Source organism: Amborella trichopoda, chromosome 9, assembly GCF_054954075.1.
Source record: "Amborella trichopoda isolate Santa Cruz 75 chromosome 9, AtrichopodaSantaCruz75HAP2 v2.0, whole genome shotgun sequence".
Classification (NCBI taxonomy): domain Eukaryota; kingdom Viridiplantae; phylum Streptophyta; class Magnoliopsida; order Amborellales; family Amborellaceae; genus Amborella; species Amborella trichopoda.
In genome coordinates, this window is record NC_142344.1 from 42,089,800 (window position 1) to 42,099,012 (window position 9,213).

Below are 9,213 nucleotides of genomic sequence, written 5' to 3' on the forward strand. Positions count from 1 at the left end.
AAGAATTTTAGAGAGAGGAACTTTTTTGTAGAAAATAATTGTGCCCCACATAATTCTCATGGTGGTTCTTTCATTCTATATATAATGATAATACAATGGTGTGATATACACTTTTTCATCTTGTTACATGTACTATACACTTTTTTATTTTATTATATTATCATCTCAAAAGGAAAGAGCAATACACTTTTCTATCTTGTTTGAAATTTGTTTCTATTTCTCCCGCTTAAACTCGGCTGAGTATGCATTTGAAGCTCACGTTTGAAGTAAATATCTCGAAAAACTCTCGTGGCAAAGGCTTAGTGAGGATATTAGCTACTTGATTGCAAGATAAAACAAATCGAGTGATAAGCAATCCAAGAGCAACTTTTTCATGCGCAAAATGAGAGTATAACTCAATTTGCTTTGTCCAAGAATGAAAAACAACATTAATTGTCATGTAGAGAGCATTGATCTTGTCACAAAAAAATATTGGTGGTTGAGAAAGAGGCACCCCAATATCTGGGAGAATAAATGAAATTCATGTCAATTCTGCAGCAGTGGACGTCATAGATCAATATTTTGTTTTAGCACTAGAACGAGTCACAATTGATTATTATTGGCACTCCAAGATATGCAGCTAGAATCAGGATAAGTACAAAAACCAGTGGTTGAACGATGAGTGTTTAGACACCTAACCCAAACTGCATTAGAGAAAGCATATAATTCAAGAGAACTATCAGATAAGATTCTTAAACCACAAGACTGTGTATTACTGACATAACAAAGAATCCGCTTCATAAACTGAAAATATACAATTATAAGGGCATACATAAATTGACATATTGTATTAATGCTATGAGAAAGGTCAGGTCGTGTTATGATAATGTATTAGAGTGCACCAACAATGCTTCGGTAACGGGATGGATCAAGAAATAGATTAAAAGTCTCATGAATATTATTCTTCATTGTCATTGGTGTTGAAATATGTTTGGCACCAAGCATCTGAGCACGATCAAGAAGATCCCGAGCACATTTGCTTTGCGATAGAAAAATTCCACATGAAAAATAAGATACCCCTATGCCAAGAAAGTAGTAAAGATATCCAAGATCTTTCATTGTAAATCCCTTCCAAGTTGGGAAATGAACCATTCTAAAAGATCTGAATTATCACCAATAACAATAATATTATCAACATAAAGGAGAAAGATAATAGTGCCTTGAGAAGTGCAAGAAACAAATAGAGACGAATCAATTATGCTGCAATAAAACCCCAATGATAATAAATTGGCACTAAATCGATCAAATCAAGCTTGTGGTGCTTGTTTGAGATCATATAAAGCTATTTTTAATTTGCATATATGATTTGGATATTTTAAGCTCATAAATCTAGGAATTTGTTTCATAAATATAGGTTCTTTAAGAAAGCCATGCAGGATAGCATTTTTCACATCAAGTTGTTTGATAGGCCAGTGGCATACAATAACTATTGTGAGCACAATATGAATACTAGCAAGCTTAATAATAAGATTGAATGTTTCATAGAAATTAATTTCAACAACCTGATTGTATCATTGTGCAACTAGTATGGCCTTAAGTCTCTCTAGACTACCATTAGACTTTAATTTAGTCTTATAGACCCAACGACAACCAACAATATTTATACTAAAAGACGTGGAGTTAGCTCTCAAGTTGTGTAAACTTGTAGGGCTTCAATTTCCTCTTCCATCACAGATGCCAACTCGAATGACCCAAGGCAGATTTAATAGTTTTGAGTTCATAATGGATAGCTTCAAAAGTATGAGCACTTGATATTGTTACCATGGATGGGAGAATCTGAGGTCTTTGAGTACCATCTTGAGATGTTGTGACCATGTGATGACGAGAATGCTCAGAGGCTGGTAAAAAATATATTGATTAGTTTCTTGAGTATCTACATTTTTATCACCATGATTGTGTGTTGCCATCTTGGATTGGTGTTGCAGTGGTGACATTTTCTATAAGAGAAGTTGGAGATCTATCTTTGGTGATGGGCAAAGCAAGACTTGAGAGACCAAATTAATAAAGGGCGTCCCATATGGGTGGTTTATGTGGAGGTGATGAATCAGAAAAAGAATGAGTTTGTGTATCAAGCTCATAACACTTTGATCATTCTGGATAGGTGGACAACTCCCTCTGAACTTGAGCACTATCAAACAAAGAATTGGGATTAGCATAATGATATATATTTTCATCAGATACAACATGTCTAGAAATATCCTGAGGGATGTAGATATCTCTAACCCTATGCTGAATACTGTAACCCAAAAATACACATGGAAGAGAACGATGACAGAATTGTAGCATAGTCTCAAAGGTATGGAAAACATTGACAACAAAAAACCAGGAGTGAAGAATAGTCTAGTAAGCAGTCAAACAACAACTAATATGGTGAATCCATTTACAAATTGGCCAAGGGAATCATGTTTATTACAAAGATTGCAGTATGAAAAACTTCAACCCAAAACCGTTTAAGAATTCCTGCATGAAACATCATTGTAAGACCCAATTCTACAATATTTATATGTTTCCGTTCAACTATTTCATTTTGTTCAGGGGTTCCTTGATATGATATCTATTGTACAATTCAATTCCCAATAAGATGAGCAATAAATTCTTTTTTAGCAAACTTACCACCTCCATCACATTGAAAAATTCGAAGTCATTTCTCAAATCGCATGTCAACCATATGATGAAATTTCACATATGAAGAGAAAAATTCATATTTCTTTTTCAAATGATAAACCCAAGAAAAACGAGTGTAATCATCCACAAACACTACATAAAAGCGATAACTCTAATTAGATAAAACTAGAGCAAGACCCCATAAATCTAAATAAATCTTAAAAAGAGGTTTTGTAGAGGTCTTATCAGTACTACTAAATGTAAGTTTACAACTTTTTCTCATCTGACAACTGATAAGTAACAAACTACTTTAATTTGAGGATGTTTGAGTAGTTGATGCCACACATCTTCTGATGTTCTCTTATTTTGATTAGGAAGTAAAGCTTCATTCAAATCCTTCAGTCCTTAAAGTCCACCCTTTCTACTCCTACTGGCTGGAGTTCTCCCTGTGCTCATTCCCTTAATCTGAAAACCATTTGATGAATAATAAAAAATACAAGGAGAATCTTTTGTAAACTAGTTAACATATAGTAAATTCTCTTTCATCTTTGGCACCCAACATCAATATTTGCATTACCAACATGTGAACTAGTCAATTGCTCAACATTGCCAACCATAAATGTATCTCTACTACTATAAAGGCAAAGGTTTTGCAGTTTACTTGGGTCTCCTATCATATGAGTTGAGGCACTAGTGTCTGGGACTCATTCTTAGTCTTGAGAATTTTCTATAGCGTCACGACCCTGCCCCCTACTGTCCTACCGTACTTGCCAGAGGGCAACAGGGTGTGGGACCTCAATCAAAGGTAGCGAATGCTACTCAGGTGGGAGTACGTTCAACACTTTAAAAAAAATGGAATTAAAGCAAACAATGAAAGAATAATAAAAACTTCAATCATACAACAACAACAAAAAGCTGAATTACCAAGTTCCAAACAATATATATATATATATATATATAAGAGATCCAAAAAAAAAAAAATACAAATATATCCAAGGCTTCAAAGGCCCAATATCATTTAAATTACTTCAAAATAAACAAGAGCTATATGGCCACAACCAACCAAAACATACAATGGAAAATAAAAACTTCCACGTAAGCACGGAGCTCCAACCGCCAGCTGCGATCACCAAACCGCTCGTCCTCCACCCGCGGATATCGCTCTACATATATGAAGATGAAAGAGTGAGCTGTAAAGCCTAATAAATAGATCCAGTTACCATGCCTCCCTGCCTATGAACATTCTCTCATAACAATACACAAGGTGTTATGCAATTCTTATAAAACATGAGACATGTTTCAAAATCAACTCAACTCTACTAGTGTGTAGTGCACAATTCATAGTAAAGCAATGACGAATCAGGTCAATCATATATGACATGAAACAAAGATCTATTTGGTCATTTAGCCGTACGAGTCTTAACAGAATGACGGATATAGGCAGTAACAACAATTTTCAACTAACTCACTCCCTAGTTTCCCCTACTCTCAAAGTAGAAGCCTTATCCATCAGGCCAGGCCAAGCCAATCCCATTACTTAGGAATTCTATCATCATTCATGAGTAAAAATAATGAAAAATGGGTGGCCCATTTCGTAGTGCCTTCGCACACACACACACAGTCCCCAACGCGATTTGGGGCTTTTGATAGGTGGTGGCTGTAAGGACCTAGACTTTCCCGAGGTGTTAACGGTAAAGTGTGCGGCTAAGCGTGGGCAAGCGAATGCGCACGGATGGATGCACGTTAGGGCGCACGCGCGGGAGGACGAGTCTGCGAAGAGGGCAGGCAGAGGTGAACGCGCAATTAGGCACGAGTGAACCGACGCGCTATTGAGCTCGGGCTGATGAGTGCCGTGTAGAGAGAGCAAATGGTTAAATGTGTCGTTGAGCACAGTGAGCATGTAGTTGAGCGCGGGCAGATGTGTAAGCTAATATGCGCGGGTGGACATGATGGCTAGATGCACATTGAGGGTGCAGGCTGATGAGCACCACTGGGGGCCGCACGGGTGGTGTACTGTAGTTTAGGGAGCTCCTTCTCTCTCTTGTTCTCTCTCTCTTCATGCATAAGTGCCATGTGGCACATGCATTCTGCGCCCACCATGATGATGTCTCCCATGCTTGCTCTCTCTCTCTCCTCATGCATGCCCACTGATGTGCCATTTGTCAATTGCACGCTTCCATCTCATGATGATGTCTCCCATGCTTGCCCATCTCTCTCCTTATGCTTGCCCTCTTGGATGCCATGTGGCAATTGCATGCTGCCACCATCTTTGATTATTTACACACCCCACCACCCATGAAATGGTCTATCTTTCACCCACGTTCACCTCTCCTCCTCAATCATTTGGCCTCTCCAAGCTTTGCCCCTTGAGCTTGGACCTAATCCTTTGAAGCTTGGCAGTAAAGGTGAAGTTGGAGAAAGACTTTGGGATTTCGAGTGCAATAGGTAAGTGGATCTGGTTTCAATGTTTCTATGCTTTAGATTGATGCATGTTTGTTTAGCTTATCGAAGTATGAGATTTAAGTATGAGTATGGGTGTGAAAATGAGTGTGGATGCATGTTACTGAAACCTGTTAGAGTGTACTCTGTTTTTCGGAACTGTGGCTCCGATTTGAGAAATTGTTTTGAGTATCTTATATATCTCCTTAGATCATGAAATTTCGTAGAAATGTAGCTCATTGAGTATATTTTATCAAGGAAAATACCTCTTGTTAATATCCTTTTTGGTGTAAAAGTTATTTACCATTTTCTAGAGCATGTCAGATTTGTGAAATGAAATTTCAAGGATTTAATGTGTTTTTGTATGAAGCTTTTCAATGACCAAAACACATCAGAATGAGGTCAAACTACTTCTGAATGAAAGATAGATGAATCCATTTTGAAATTGGTTAAGAATTATGATCAAATTCCTTGTGGTTTGAAAGTTATGGTCATTTTTCTCTTAGGGTATTACCCTAGATTTTCTGCAGTGCAAACATAAACTTTACCTAAGAACATCAAGCAATTTGATGAACTCTAGACCAATATTTTAGGTTACCCCCTATACGAAAGTTGTGTTTTCATGAGCTTAAATTATTATAAAAGTGGTCTTAGCTCCAAATGATTTCTGAATCTCATGATATGCCTTTAAAGATGGACTGTGCTCATATTGAAAAACCAGAAAGACAAAGTTATTATGTCTCTTGTCCTAATAAAAGTACACAATGTTGACATGGTGGTGTCTCATGTGATTATATGTGATTTGATGAGCATGATAATATGTGAGGGCATGAGATGTCTCTTGATGACTCTGTGATTCCTTGGCATGCTTTGAGCATACTACATGGACTGACTTTTCCTTGGCATGCTTTGAGTGTATTGTATAGACCATGATTGAGACCAGTGAGGTGCATGCTTTAAGCATATTGCATGGCCTGACTCTGTGATTCCTTGACATGCTTTGAGAGTGTCATATGACCATGATTGGTACCAGTGTGGTGCATGCTTTGAACGTATTACATGACCTGACTTTGTGATTCCTTGGCATACTTTGAGCGTATTGCATGACCATGATTGAGACCAGTGAGGTTCATGCTTTGAGCGTATTGCATGGCCTGACTTTATGATTCCTTAGCATGCTTTGAGCGTATTGCATGACCATGATTGAGACCAGTGAGGTGCATGCTTTGAGCATATTGCATGGCCTGACTTTGAGATTCCTTGGCATGCTTTGAGCGTATCGCATGACTATGATTGGTACCAGTGTGGTGCATTCTTTGAGGTTATTGCATGACCATGATTGTCACCAGTTATATGCTTGCTTTGAGCTAGGGAATGAGTTAGCTAGTATTTGTTGATCTTGACTATGCATGCCTAATTATGTTAATCTGTTAAGATTTGCATGCTTGAATGATATGATATCTGGTTTGTTATTTGTTCACCATGATTATTGTTATGAGATATTGTGCATAGGCAGGAAAGCATGACAGCTTGATCTATTTATTGGGCTTTATAACTCATCTTTTTTAACTTTCTTCTATGTAGAGTGATGGCTGTTAGGTTTGTAGAAGGGCATTCTGGCGATTGCGATTGGTGGTTAGTGCCCCGTACTTCTTGTGGAAAGTTCTTTTGATTGTATGTTTTAGATGACAGTTTGACGATATAGTTCTCTTTGTATTGAAGCTAAGTCTTGTTGATTAGGCCTTTTATACCTTGAACCAAAGTGTACTCAATATTTTGGAGCTTTTATATATAGTTGGGGACTTGTTTGTCTAGTATTTGTAGGTTGTGTGCTTTGTGTCTTGTTAGTTTTGTTTTTCTTTCATAGTTGGCTTTGATTTCCATCTTTTCAAAGCGTTGAGCGCACTCCCACCTGAGTGGCATTCACTACCTGTGGTAGCGGTCTTGCACCCTGTTGCCCTCTGGCAAGTACGTTAGGGGGTAGGGGAGGGGCTGTGACAGTAGCCTTGCAAGACATGACCCTCATTTATACTCTACCTGGAGGGGTTACACTACCAATGGATGACCCATTGCGTAGTGTCATGCACACATAATGGGGGGCTCCCATGTGACTCACATCCTAACTCCCTTCCTATCATCGGGAGTCAAGGAAAGATTTCAACTGCCGGCACAATTTTCTTATCATATCACATAACACTATCAAAAGATGACTCGTTGCGTAGTGCCTCATGCCACATTCTTATCATATTATATTACACTACCAATAGATGACCATTGCATAGTGTTATACACATTTCTTATCATATCATCTTACACTACAAATGGATGACCCATTGCATAGTGCCTTATGGACATCATTTCATCACAGAGCTTGCTTTCATATCATGTCAGAGCATGTACATATCATATCAGAGCATGTGCATATCATATCATAACTGAGCATGTCATACTACATGCATTTATATCATAATAGAGCATATCTCAATATCGTGCATTCATATCATAATTGAGCATATCTCAATATTGTGCATTCATATCATAACTGAGCATATCTCAATATCGTGAATTCATATCATAATTGAGCATATCTCAATATCGTACCTTCATATCATAACTAAGCATATCTCAAAATCGTGCATTCATATCATAACTGAGCATGTCTTAATATCGTGCATTCATATCATAACTGAGCATGTCTTACTACATGCATTCATCCCCTAACAGGGCATATCTCATTATCATGCATTCATACCATAAAATTCAGAAATCATTTGGGCACGAGACCAATTTCATAACAATTTAGGCTCATGAAAACACAAATTTTGTAAAGGGAATAACTTTTAAATGTTGGCCTAAAGTTTGCCAAATTGTTGGTGAACATGAGTGAAACTTTTGGTTTATCACAGCATAAATTATAGGGTGACATCTTAGTAGAAAATTGAACATAACTTTAAACCACATGGAATTTCATCATACTTTCAAAATCATTTTCAAAATAGTCTTTCATTTAGAAGTGTTTTGAGCTCATTCTGATATATTTTGTTCAGTAAACAGTCCTATACAGAAACATGCAGAGTTCTTGGAAAATTATTTCACAGTCCTAACATACTTTTAAAAATGGCATATAACTTGCAAACTAAAAGAGATATTGGCAAGAGGTATTTTTTATCTTAAAATGGACTCAAAGGGGTACTTTCCCATACAAAATTTTGTGATCAACAAAGATGTTTTTAATACTCAATTGATCATACAAAAGGGAGTCAAAGTTTAGGAAAATTCCTGTTTTCGCAACAAAAATTCCAGTCTGACATTCTCATAGAAAAATGAGCATAACATCCAATCCACATAGAATTTTATCATGGTTATGAAACTATTTTTTAAATAGACTCATTTATCTTTAATTTAGAAGTGATTTGGCCTCATTTTGAGGCATTTTGGTTAGTGAATAGTCCCGCCAAAAGTGTGTAAAGTTCTTGGAAATTTATGGCATAATTCTGGCATGCTTTAAAAGATGGCTGATAACTTTCAACCCAAAAGAAGTATTGTCAAGAGGTCTTTTCCATCTTAAAATATATTCAAAGAGGTACTATTCCACCAAGTTTCATAATCAACGGAGGTGTTTCCAATACTAAATCAATCATACATCCGGGGGTCATAGTTTTGGAAAAATAGGCACATTCCAGCAAGAATTCAATAACATGCAACCACATTCATATTCAAAATTGCATCTATAATCATGCTTAAACTTCATGATTTAAACATTCATACTCATATTTAAAGTCACACACATAATTATTCTTAAACTTCATACTTTGAACACCCATTCTGATTTCCAAAATCACATCTATAATCATGCTTAACTTCATACTTGGATGAACTAAGAAAACATGTATCAACAAAGCATGAAAGCATAGAAGTTGGGGGGGTGAAAGTGGGGTTTTAAATAGGCAAAGAGAGGGGGCAGCAACAAGCAATTGACAAGTGGCAACCAAGGGGGCATGCAAGTGCCACGTGGCATGTAAGTAATCATGAGAGAGAGAATAAGTTTCCCTTGGACTGTCGTGCATGCTTGCCGGCATTGGGCGCGTCAGCATCGAGCTCGACGGCGTCGTGCGCGGCAGCATCGCGCTC